Source organism: Bacillus rossius, chromosome 8 (assembly GCF_032445375.1).
Source record: "Bacillus rossius redtenbacheri isolate Brsri chromosome 8, Brsri_v3, whole genome shotgun sequence".
In the NCBI taxonomy this organism is placed as follows: Eukaryota; Metazoa; Arthropoda; class Insecta; order Phasmatodea; family Bacillidae; genus Bacillus; species Bacillus rossius.
Window position 1 is genome coordinate 58,568,192 of NC_086336.1, and position 13,846 is coordinate 58,582,037.

Below are 13,846 nucleotides of genomic sequence, written 5' to 3' on the forward strand. Positions count from 1 at the left end.
GCAAGGAATCGTCACACAGCCTGCTCTACCTCGGTTTTTCCGGAAGTGACGTCCCGAGAGGGCAGCTTTCAGTGCAGGGGTGGGGCAAGATCGGGGCTGTAGGCCAGGTGATCCAATCCCTCCCGTCCGAAGCAACGAATCTGATTGTGTGTTAAACTGAACTGTGTGTGATGTTGTTTTCAATAAACAGTAATATCTGATGTTAAAATTAGTGCTTCAACTATTAAAATACTGCAAGAAAATATCTGAATAAACGCTCGGTAATGACCCCTAATTAACAGTAACAACCAGAAAGTAAAACAACCAACTCAGCATATGGCACACAAGAACATTCACAAACATTCCAATTCACTAGAGGTTGGTGGTGGAAGAGAGATTGCACACCCCAGGTGAAACGAAGACTTAATGGATTTAAAATCTATACTAATAAAATTAAATTAAACACTAAAAGTATCTACATTTTTTTGCTTACAAGCATAGACTATGTAGTATTTAAAGGAGATGAAAGTGTGGTGGAAATATTGCTGACATATTTAATGTATATTACACAAAAATGCTGAAGCAAAAATGTATTAATATTATTGTATTTCTCATTAATTCATCCTGCTTTCAAATAGTACTTTTTCAAAACATTTGCAGTAAAAGAATATTTTTTTAAAAATATGAGCGAGTCTTTCAGTACTCAGTAATGAGTAAATTCATTTTTTCTTGTGTTGCAAAAAACTTTTAATACTAAACTCGGACACAAAATTTAATGTAGAATTCTTTAAATAATGCAAAATGTTTTCAACTAAGTTTTGCAATGTGAATCACACGTAGTTTCCACACCTGCCACTATAATTTGCTGCCGGAGCAGCTATTTCGACTATTGAATCATTCCATTTGCAGACCGAAATTTTTAAATATATGACTAAATGACTTCGATGATAGTAAAAAAGACTTGAAAAAACACAAAACCCTGCTTTTGCTTCTGATTTTCAACAGAAATAGTATTAAAATACTGCCCTTCTTTTTAAAATTCACTTAACAGTTAAAAATGTAAAGTTTCCACTTTGTCTTTGTGAACAAGATAGTAAAGATGAGTTAAGATGTTACCCATGAAATAATCACTTGGTGACATATAGATTCTGTAGCTAGCCCTTCTTCCTATATATATATTACTTGCAAAATCTGCCCTACTTATTATACCTTCAAGAAAACAACTTTGTATTCAAAGCTTATGATAATGATAAAAGAATATATTACACCAGGGTAAACAATAACATTTACCATTGATTTGTTTAAGCTTGGCTACATCCTAGCCTGGAACTAAACATAAAAAAATGTGGAACGCTTCACGATTTTGCGTGTCATCCTTGCGCAGGGGCCATGCTAATCTTCTCTGTATCGTTCCAATTTTAGTATATGTACCGCCGAAGCGAGTACATTTGGTATGGACTCAATATATGTATATATTTCAGAATAAAAGTTTTCAAACCATCATGATATTAAAAAATATATTTATTTTAATTTTCTCTATAAAATCATGAATAAGAAAATTAAAAATTATAATTAGCTAAATTAAATAAACTATAGCACATAATAATGATTTTAAGTACAAAAATACATATTTTTATAAATAAAATTATAGAAATAACATATTTATGTTTATCATGACTTCTTTTGCTTACAACTACGTAGTTGTTAAAGTTTCCAGTAGATAGCGTGCACAAACGACTATATTAGAAAATATTAAATAAATAATAGACGCCATGTTGATTTTTAAACTGTTAAAGGTTAGACAACTTAGAGTAGAATATAGAAAACAAATTTTATAAGCATACATATTCGGTTTTATTTCTTTCAAAAATTGATCATACACTGCATAACCAGTATCGTCCCTCCTACCGTTCGTCTTGTGATTTACGAATAACGAATTGATGTGGAAACTTACATTGTATTTCATCAACACATATCAGGAACGCTCGAAGACATTTACATGTATAGTAGTTTTTCATGATTCTAGATGTAAGATGATTGGTTGTAAAACTTTTATTGATAAAGTGCCACAGTAGCAATATTTAGTGAATAATTTCCTTTAAAAATTATAGTCTGCAATACTTAATACATGATAAAATTATTTTGTAATCAAAATAATTCTTACCAGGACCACAAACTACATTGAAAACAACGAACCTTTATTTACTTATACGAGTACAAAGGGAAAATTTGGTGCCTAATTTGCAGCTTTTTTACCTTTATTATTTCTTTAGTTTTAGGTACTGTTGGAAGCCGGATGTTGGAGAAGGGCATAATGATCGTTGAGTAAAACCATTCAGCACCAGAGGCGCTTATGTAGTTGATTATCAAAATTCACTCCCGAAAAAAAATATGAAAGCAGACTACGCGTCCAATTGCCCAACCCCCGTGTGGTAGACTCTTTACTATTCTAATCAACTTTGCATCCAGACCAACCAATGTCTCCTATATTATCCTACGATATTAATACATGCCCTTGCATCCCGCATGAGTGCGCCCTAGGATTTTCTTATGTCTAATTAGGTTTTACCTGGTCCCAACTAGACATAGTTTTAATATAGTTTTTACGATAGGCGAGTTTGTCATAGCTTATTCAATTGCTGCCGTATGTGGCAAATCCTCAAACAAAGCACACAATGCATGTGACCCTCTCACTGCATGGCTGATTCCAAAATAACTAGATGTATAGACTTCGGCCTGAGATACACCTAGCTCCCTCACTAACCCAGACTTTCCTACAAAATACATTTAATTTTAGTTATGTTAGGAAAAATTTGCAATTAAATAATATTTATTGTATACTGCTATACATAAAACTTGTAAATTAAAGAATTGACACTTTATGTAATTTAATTTACTTTCACCCTATTTCTGAGTGGAGTGTCGATTTAGCCATGAATTATGAACTTGGTCTTCTTCTTGGGTTCGATGATCATTCTGGACTCTCGGTACTTGGCCCTAAAACAGTTCATCATTCCATTCTATTTTTACAAATACATAGGTAGTATATAAAACTACAAATTGCGACTATTCATGCTCAGACTTTCGTCTATGTCTGGAACACAGTACCTACATCAGTAGCACACACCTAAAAATAAAATTCGGGCTTGGGCCCATGACTGCCCTCTCCTTGTAGCCGCACTTGGTCGGGTGTGGGGATGGCTATTTTCACCCCACCCATTCCGACCATGGCAGAATGTGTCTGCCTCCCTATAGAGACGAGCTCGGGGGCCCCGGGCATCCAGGAGTGTAGCCTGATGGAGCGACGCGGGGCACTCTCGGGCATTAGCCGTTCAGGGCTGGAGGTCAGCATCCACCGGGCAGCCAGAGCAGCGCATCAACTAACTAGTGCGCCAGTCATCCCGTAGTACACTCTAACAGCTGCCCGGCTACCTTGCAATGGGATACCACCAGCCATGTCAGAGTAATGATTCTCTTATTATTCCTAAGACATCAAACTGAATTATCGTACTGAGCTCCCATCTAAATAAATAATAGTAGATTCAAAAATAACAAAATTAAAAGAGCAGATAAATTATTGTTTGTTGTTTCGAAAGCACATGAAAGCACTAAGATCCTAAGATCACGTGTGCGTCCGGGAACTCCGGTCGCTGTGGCTTTGCCTGAAGCGCCGCTCAGATCTGTCTTCACCGAATAGAGAGCGAGAATGATTGCACGAGAAGACCGTAAGATCCTCGCTGGTTGAATTATAAGTTAAGATGTAAGCTTCATGATGTGTGTATTAAGTAGTGTCTCAGTTTCGCTAAAGGTCCGTCTACAATTAATATGACCTATTGTCCCCGACGGACTCTGATCCACGTGAACCACTGACATCATGGGTGGTGTGAGCGATGTGTGGGGTCCATATCTCCCTGGTCCGAATGCATTGGTCAAATTTAACTTTTTGTCCCAATATGTGTCCTTTGGTAGCACAGAGGAAGAAACACTTTCGTGATAATTGCTGTTTCCGGTTCCCCTTTCAAAAAGATAAACAGAAAATAACAGACGGTATGGTAGGAAGTTAAAGAAGATAAAGACAAAATATTGACCAGTGCTGTCTATTTGCGATAGGCGCATTTTAAAGGTCGAACACACAAATAAAATTTATAGAACATTATTTTTATTATGTAACGAGTATTAATGTAAGTAAATTCATAAATTCATAGAGGTTTTAAAAGTTGATAGATGCACCAAACTAACATTCCAAAATTTCCATCCATAACTGTGATGTGTTAATTAAATTTTACAATGAGATTAAAATCGAAAATTTTGAGATAGCTCAGATCAAATTTTTTTTTGATATTGTGACATGATTTAAAAGATATTTTAGGTTATGTGTGAAACTCTATTTGGTGGAGAAAAGTGGAAACAATTTTCTTTCCAAAATTTTCTTTCCAACAGGGACGTAACTAGACTATTTTCCACCCCTTGCAATATATTATCTTTGCGCTTCCCTCCCCCCCCCCCCCCCCCAACACCATCAACCTTTTTTTTTTAAGCCAAACCAAATCCTTTACCAACAACACCTCATATCCCCAGGGGCGCAACGACAGGGGGGGGGGGGCAAGGGTATTTTGCCCCCCCTCTGAAACCTTGAAGTGGGGGCAAACGGGGACAAAGAAAGTGTTGTGTAATCAATTTTTAGATGATAAAACTGCTTAAATAGCACCATTTTCCACCTTGAAATACAAATTTTCCCGGGGGAGGACCCCCGGACCCCCGCTTAAATAGGGCGGATAGATGATTCTTTATAAAAAGGTATATTGCCCCCCCCCCCCCTTTGGAAATTTAGTTGTTGCGCCCCTGCATATCACCACCCCACATTTATTTCACTATTCCAAATATTTTTTTATTCTACTTAGATGGCAAATAAATATATTTACTTGCAGTCATTTTATTTTTAATATCTCGCAAGTTGGATGGCACGTAAAAAATACCATTTTTTTTATTAATATTTGATGATATACATTTACATATCCTGCAATACAAATTCTTCAGTTCACCGGACCTCCAATTTTTTTTTTTTTCTCGAGTCCGGCAACCCCAGGAATCGCTCAGACACACATGCGCCGAACCGGGTCCCTTGTGTCTCCAACCCTTTCCGATCTATGAGGTCCCGTCGTCTTAGACCTCTGTGCGTAACCATTCGACGTCAAACAAACATTCAACAAATAACATACCGCAAAATAAAAATATATGTAAGTTTAAACAGAACACTATTGTAACGCATGCATTAAACGCTTGGACGTTGAACCCGTGGATGGAGGTGGGTAGTCCCCCCCCCCCCTTTTTTTTTCCACCTTATTTTTTCCCCCTTTCCAAGGAAATTAAGAGCCAGCTTGCGCTTGCAAAATCGTGACTGCGAAACATGGCTGGTGGAACGTAAACGTCAAAGCCATGATTTACGGAACACTTTATATAGTTTTTATAAGTTGTTATGCTTTTTGGATGCAAGTAGGCCAGAATATGGGCATCCTATCCAGATGTGACTTGTGTTATGTTGATACCCACGCTCAAAAAAAAAAAAATCTCTTAGGGCCACGCCACACCCCACCCTACTCCTGAACTCCTGAGAATCCGACAGATTTGGGACACACATTAGGTACTCTGCCGCTCAACAAGGGCGTCGCCAGAGGGTGGGGAGGGGGGGGGGTGTAAGGGGCAGTGGCGTAGCCAGAATTTGTGTATGGGGGGGTGTTAAGAAGCATGGCCTCCCCCCCCCCCTGTATTAAAGCGAGGGGTCCGGGGGCCCTCCTCCGGGAAAATTTGTATTTTAAGGTGTAAATTAGTGCTATTTTTGCAGTTTTCGGTACTTAAATTTAAATATTGTAATAGTAAAAATTGAAGTAAAAAAGTGATGAATAGGAAATAAATTAAAGATTTGGTGCTAAGGGAAGGGGGGGTTGAACCCCTTACCCCCCCCCCGGGGCTACGCCCCTGGTAGGGGGGGCAGTTGCCCCCCCCCTAGAGCCATAGAGATTTAAAAAAATGTAGCCAAATGCAAAAAAATACATACTTTTCCCACAACTTGTCCCCCCCTCCCCCTAGCCCATCGTCTGGCCATCGGCTGGCGACGCCCTTGCCACTCGAAATGGCGATGCGCGGTGCACGAGGAAGGGTTACGTGGATGTTTGTGCACCGCGGCACGGGACACGGCCGGAGAGGGAATGGCGTGTAAGGGGAGGGGCGGTGTAACGGGGCCGGCCAGGGAAAGTGTCTGCGGGGAGGTTGCCGTGCGGGCCGGCGCGGCGGGGAAGCACCGGAGGGCTCAGTCCGGCGCCGACTGCCGTCGAGAGAGTGCGCGTGCGCGCGGTGTCTGGCGTGACGTCACCTCCCCTCGCGCCCCTCGCTAGCCGCGGTGACCCACCCCCGGGGGGCATGGTGTCGGCGTGACCGCGGGCAAGACCTCGCGCCGACAGGTGAGTTCCACCAGCAGCCATCACACCCACCTTACAGTCACGTGCTGCATTATAATCAGGGGTGCCCTCGAGGGGGGGGGGGGGGGGGAACGACGCAGACTGCGTCATTAAAATTTAAGGGGGTTGGGGGTGGTTAAAAGACGAGAAAAATGTATATATTATTTACATAATTATAGCTTCTAATGTGAAAATACGTTTCTGGTGCTTTGATAATTGAAAGGGATCCTGTAAATCAAATTGGCAACCCCGCACTTTCCTCAACAAAAGCAGTTTGGCATCTGTCGGTTAAGGATGGAAATATTACCTGATATATGACCAAAATTATTATTAGAAAATCATTTTTAATTAATGCAAAATGTGATGAAATATAATTCTAAAAAAGTATAATATTATAAAATAATTGAGTAAATCATTGAAAAAATGGAATAAAAAATTTCGGGGTGGGGGGGGGGGGGTGCACCTCTGTTATAATTGCATGGCTTCTGGGTTGTAGCCGTGTCCTCGGCAAATAATTCACATCAACGTTTCGGTCGACATTGCAGTCGCCGTCATCGGTAGTAGGTAACTTGCTCCCTGATGATGGCGACTGGATTTGTCGACCGAAACGCTGGTGGATTATTTGCCAAGGACGCGGCTACAACCCAGAAGCTAAGCTACTTCAGACAATGGCCGTGAAAGCCTGCGAACATTATTATAATGGCATTTTTATTTATTACCTACAATCTTTTTTTTATAATGTTAAATGTTATTTTACAGGGTATGATTATGGTTTCGATTTTATGAGACCGAACTAAGTTTTATTTTATAAAATTCTTTTTTTTTTACTTTAAAATAACCACAGCGAGTATGTATGTTTATTTCTCACACTGAGATAAAAATAAACAAGGCTGGGCCCGGGAATTTGACCCAGGGGTCCACCCAGCCCCACCCTTGTGGGGGCCATGGGGAACAAATGTGCAGCGCAGCACAGAAGGGTTTTCAAGCGCTTCCATTGGACAGCAGCGTCTGTGGTGACAATAATAAATAATTACGAAAAAAAAATAAAATAAACATCTACACGAAAACATCTGCATCACTACAAAATAGTGTTCGCAGTAATACTGTGTTAAAAAAAAATAATATGCTTGAATGAAAACATCATTTAATATATAGAATTTTGCTCCAATTATCATAAAAAATATTAATTATTATCTCAAAAACAACGTATTTCATATATGAAAAAACAACAACATAGCCATGAGTTGCAAAAGTTACAATATCTTGCTTGTAGTGTTACAAACTATTTCTTGGCCACTGGTTTCCAAAGGACTCTTTTGTAAATGTGCAGCAAATATATATATTTTTTTCTATGTGTAGTAAAAATTAAAAACTGTAACCAAACCTCACAAACTATTGTTAAAAATATACATAAGTTATGATTTCTTCTTTTGTTATTGTTTATTTTTGTATGGCATCGTGGATTATCCTCTTCTCTGAAATAGGTTGAAATTTCCACAAACACAACCCCCCCAAACTCTCCCGTGTCAATTCTTTCTTTTTTTAGGCTGGATTTGTTTGTGAGGTTTAATTATAAATGTATTTCTTTTGACTACAGGTCCTTGCTCCTCCCATTTATTTTCATTTTTTCTTCAAATTTCGTTATATAATTTAAAAATTCCGAGTCACTTATTTACATTTCCGGCATCACAAGGCATAAATATTATGTTCGCAAGCTTTTGAACATTTTCACAGCCTGCTATTTATCAGCAGTTTACAACTTGGGGGACGAGGAAAAATGACTACGAAGGTAACCAACCACAACTGTGATAATTATCACAAACCACCTGTTGCCATATTTGAAAGGCCGGATGTCTGCCGGGTTTAAAACCGCATAACTGAGAAATACATAAACCTAACATTGACAAACATGCTTTTCAGAAGTATTTTTTTCTTAAATTAGAAAAAAACAACATTAAATATAAATTTCCTCTAATTAGATGCATAATATTTCTCAAAAGTATTTTATCCTCATTTTTGACGAATTATACCGAAAACGCTGATACAACGAACTTTATTTACAAACAGAAACCTAAACAACAATTTACATTTTTCTAACTTCAAAAATGGCAAACTTTTATACAAATTTTATCCCCTATTTAACACTCTTTAGATGATTAATTTAAAAAAAATCCTTTCTTAGTGCTTACTTACGTTATATAAGGAACTCATGCAAAATGTAATGCTTGTAGATCCGCCGGTTTAAGTTGTGCGTTGTCAGTCATTGTTAACAATTTTATTAAGTAGATTAGCTAGTGCATAGAAGGCTTCACACGAAACCTGTGCCAGGTTCTTTTTACAATCGAATTTTTCTACATTAATTTTAGCCAATGAATTTTCGCCAAGTTTTTTGGGAACTGTTGCGCGACATCTGACAGCGACACGTGTATGGTATGTTAACCCTAGGATACATTCGCAATAGCCAATAGCACATAAATAGCTCAGTTGCACACGCACAGCACAGCAGCTCGAAACGTTCCAACACATTGTTTCCTCATTTACTTCTGACGAAATTTTCATTTTCCAATGTTTGAATTTGGTCAGTTAACATCTACAGGATCAGTTGTTCACCTAAATCGAAGCAGCTGATTTCACAGTTTTGATTTTAACGTTTAGGAATAATAAAACTACAAAGAACTTCCCCGGAAAAAAAAGGGGGGGGGGGGTTTAAAAATCGGTTTACGGACGATAATTTTACGTGATAACGTCATAAGAAAACATTGATGAAAAATTTCATACAAACCACATTAACTTTTCACTTCACTTTATAAACAGTTCAAAACAGTTCACGTGTAGGTTGTGTGCTGCCGCTGTCTCTCTTCTACTCGGACGCATCGGCCGATGGAGTGGAAGAGAGATAGATGCGTCGCAAGCCTATCGTTCCTCTCTATCGCTTGTTCCGCGCTCTCGCTTGCACGCTCGGCTCAGGCGGAACGTAACAATGATTCATGCTTTTTCGTGCGTGCCGCCAGCGTTCATCGATTTATAAGACTTTATATCACGTCAAAAACAAACGCATTTTCGAATTAGTTTCACTCTTCATCTTTGAAATGCACCCATCAAAGAAACGTCAGTTGTTGCTTCGCTGACGTAGTGCACGCTGATTGGTCGCAAACAGAAATCGGCGCACATCACATACTCGATACGTCCAATAAAAATTTCAAACTACATCAGTAGCTTGTAATGACACCACCAAAGGCGGCGGACTTGTGGGTCAGCCACTTCGCATTACTTCGCTTTCGGTGGGTTCCACAATTAAAATGTAAAACTCGATCGACGAGTGTTCGCGTCGCTGGAATAACCTGTTCCGAACTCGCTCGATGTTGGCCAAGGAGACCTTACGCTTGCTTGTTGTTCACTATCACTTCTTGTGTTGACCCCAGGCCGGTTATACCTAATGCTGGAGAAATGAGGTTGGGACGGAAAGAAAAAATAAAATACGTTGCTTGACGTCACATACCGGAAGCCAATGTTGAGCTACAACTTTTGTTTGGTATATCCGGACGCAATTATTCCGTTGACTTACGGCGATAGATCATGATACCTACTCTCACGAGAGCTGAAGTAGTCTACAAACCTCTCAAGTTTACAAAGGACATTAATGCAGAAAATAAGCATGTATGTTTCTTCTGGAAAAAGTCATTGGTGCTAACAAATTACGAAAATATAATGAGAACAACTCAAATAAGCAAATAAATATTTATTCTGATCTTAAGTTTTGTGTAACTGCCACTTATTTCGCAGCTGGTCAGAAATCTCTAGGCGTAATAAGCATGACAAACACAATTTGAAAAGCATGTTTCGATACTGAACCTCCATTGTTGTCCGTAAAATGCTAGTGTTCCTAAAATGACTTGTTACTCAATTATCCCTTTTTTTAATGCGCGCCAAGTCTTCGTAATTACAATCTCTTGGGCGACTTTTTTCTTTACACCCATGATATTACACTAAAGAGAATATATGTTTAAGATATCTGTGGCAGAATAACGAATGGAAGGCAGGTATCGAGTTGAAAATTTTTGAAAATAGCCTTTGAAAAAAAAAAAAAAGCAACGGCGAAAATACGAAGGAAAAAAGAGTCAACGTAGCGTGTGAGACCGTCAGAAGAGTTGGCCATCGCAGTAATTGTCGACAGGGAAGTTACCCGCGCTACAGTTCCTGTGCATTGCACTTTTCGTTACGATGACATCATCATCGAGTACCTGGATCCTGTTCGTTGCATTCTTTGTTAATATGGCACCACCAGCATCTTCTGGAGGAAGCCATATTGTTTTTATTTAGTGGAGACCGCCATCTTGATTTCATCTGATGGATGTCGCCATCTTTGTTTCCGGTGTTGTTCAGAGCAAAGACACGTTTCCTGATGTGACCGCAGCGATGGTCCTAATGGCGCGATAATGGGGCCTGTCCTTTCCAGGCTGGCAACAGGACACGCGCTGCGAGGCTCTTAATATGAAGTTAATACACAGCGCCATTACCAACCTCGAAATAAAAGCACCATCCTTAATGATTCAAAGGTGTGCTTTGCATTCCAGAGACGATACTTATTTTTGGATGGCCTAACTAGTAATCGTTATTTTGCATCTTTAAATATTTAGTGGTCGTAAAACCTATTATAGTTTAATTTTACTGCGTTGTGCAAAACTAACCCCGCGATCTAATAATGTGGTATTACCGATGGCACATAACAGAGACTCACGGAGCCGATATTGTAGGCCCAGGTAAAATCCATTACGATAGGGTAATCAGTGGGTTGATATATTTTAACGTTTGGCAACAGTGGACCTCCCAAGAAGGATCTGCAACAACTCTAAAGGCTGGAAATTAACAATTTTTTTTTCTCCATCGGTAACAGACGAATACCTATGAGACTCCAAGTGGGTTAGACTGTTTTTATTTCTTTCATTCAGTCAGTGTGTCGCACGTGGGGTTGTATGTATTAGTAGCTAACGCCCGGCATGCGTTGCTATGCCTCTTTCAATTTTCTATTTTGTAATTTTTTTGAAGTTGTTTTAGCTAAACAAAGTAATTCACTCTATCGCTGTATCTCTCTCTTCTCTCTATATATGCCCCTCTTTAATTATCTCACTATATTTCTCTCCATGTATAAAAATCTCTAAATCTCTATCTATATATCTATTCATATTATCACTCTCACTATATGTAGCTATGTTTCTATATATACACACTTGTCACAGGTGTGCCATAGGTATATAAAAACACGCGTGTATTCGAAAGCAACGTTGTTTCAAAATTTCAAAGCAATCGGTGAAGAACTTTTCGTGATTTAAAATTTTGAACGAACGAACATCGACATACATTGATATATCGATCAAAGATCGAGTAATCAGACGATATCGCCAGCGAGACGAACACCGCGGTGCAATAAAAAAAACCTAAAGCAGGGGCGGCTCCAGGGCAAGGCAAGCCGGGCCCCGCGCGGGGGGGTTTGAATTAATTTTTTTTTTGTTTTGACATTGATGGGGAAAGGGAAATATTTAAAAAAAAATATTTTGTAACCTAATGTGCTGTTCAATATCTATTTCAGTTCATAATTTCGTATTAGAAAAAACTAACTTCAAAGGTTTTATTGCCACGTATAAATAACGCGATTCTACCGGAAATTTGATCTTAAGCATTTATAAAACTGACCTGAGGATAATTTATCGGGAAATAATATCAAAATATCCTAAAATAAATTAATAAAACCATTGTCGAATTTAAGTTACCGTTAAAATTGTCATTTGAAAGAGTACATTATTATTATTATTATTTTTTATTTTTTTTTTTTTAAATATTCTCGGGCAGGGAATCCATTAAAGCCCAGGGTCTCACAAAGTGGTAGGGTCACTGCTGCCGAAAAGGGACAGCGAGAAAATGACAACTTGAAGCGGGCAGTACTTTGGCGTTGTTTTTGAGGATTTGTGTCGACTCAGTAAATTTTTAGCTGCACAATAACGAGAAATGTTAGGGAGATGAACTAGAAACCGGCCGTGCAGCATCAAAAAAAAAATACTGGTGAATAACTTGTGTTTCATAGAATCAGAAATTTCTGAGATCTTTGAAATTATCAAGCTGGAGTTCAACATAGTTTAGACATACGGGTTGGTGTAACAACTGCTTCAAATAATAATTGCATTAATGGTAGGTACACACGCACTTTTAATTTTAAATACTTTTTTTTTTCTTCCGAATTTCATGCAAACCTTGGTCTGCGAACCACATTACTGTTCAAATGAAAGTATTTACATAAAACGGTTCCCATGGATTAGAAGGCGTGTGTTTAAATTCATTCCCACGAACACATTTTTTTTTGTTAAAGTTGTTTCAAAAATACATGAAAATTGCATTAGTTGGACATCGGTCAACCATCGTATGGAAGTGGAAGTTAATCATGCTAATCAAAATAAGTGCAAATCAAATCCTCAGACTTGCTGTCGATTTTTTTAAAATATCAATTTAAAAAACTGTTTTTCTTCGTTAAAGGCATTCTCCTGTTACAGAACGAGTAATTAAATAATGTGCGTTCTTAACGGGAAAATGTTTCAGCATACCACTAGGGAAAATTATTAGAGAGAGAAATAATATGTGAACACGTTATGAAGAGTCAAAGCAATTACTTAATAGAAAGTCATTTCAGTTAACTCGTCGTGGTTTCTTTGATATTAGCTGCTGCTTCTTAATTCCGTACTTTTTTTTTGGCAGTTTAACTTGCTTTACTCTGTACACATTTGCATATTTTATTTGTTAGTCTTGATTTTTAAATACGCTAGATTGCTTCTCAAATGAGCTGCCAAAAGTAAGCATGTTTAAGTGACAAACTTAACTGCACTGAAAGTGTCAGTGCTAAGAAGACTGCAGGTAACCGCTCTACCTTCTGGCTCTGGGGTAGAGCGCCTGCCTTGTGACTTGTAGGACCCGGGTTCGCGCCCCGGCTCCTCCAAGGCGGATTGTCTCAGGCAGATGGCAGCCTTTGTCTGATAGGAATACAATCCCTTGCAACAAGTCAGGCTACCAAAGAGACGGTGGGTGGAAACAAAAAACCTTCCAGGGTGGCTTCCAAATGGGGAGCCCGTTTCTTTTCTAGGGCTCCCCATGCGGAGGTCATCCGGGAATTTCTCCGGGGTCGCGGAATTTTGCAAAATAAAATTTTGCTTTTATTCGTAAAAAAACATATTGTATTTGCATTTGTTCATAACACGTTTAAAAACACAAGCAGCAATATCGTATGTCCATGAAGGGAACTTCTTAACACCCCCTCCCCCCTTTTCCCATTTGGGGTTATCGGCCCTGGACTTCCCCTCCAAAGGACTTTGCCCTCCCATATTGGGTTACGACGAAATAAATTGAAAATATTTATTTTCCACATATTT

General features: G+C 38.8%; 1 protein-coding gene and 1 non-coding gene across 2 annotated transcripts in view; one reads left to right on the top strand and one right to left on the bottom strand.

Moving 5' to 3' along the window:
- Positions 1-1,318: 1,318 nt before the first annotated feature.
- On the bottom strand, positions 1,319-1,425 carry LOC134535596 (U6 spliceosomal RNA). The gene has a single exon (XR_010075660.1). It is a non-coding gene; the product is annotated as a U6 spliceosomal RNA (small nuclear RNA).
- Positions 1,426-6,251: 4,826 nt separating this feature from the next.
- The window catches only part of LOC134535032 (pancreatic triacylglycerol lipase-like), a 73,213-nt gene continuing 65,618 nt past the window's right edge, over positions 6,252-13,846 (top strand). The window contains exon 1 of the mRNA XM_063373864.1: positions 6,252-6,437. The gene's annotated coding sequence lies outside the window, so the exon portion shown is untranslated. The remainder of the gene's footprint in view (positions 6,438-13,846) is intronic.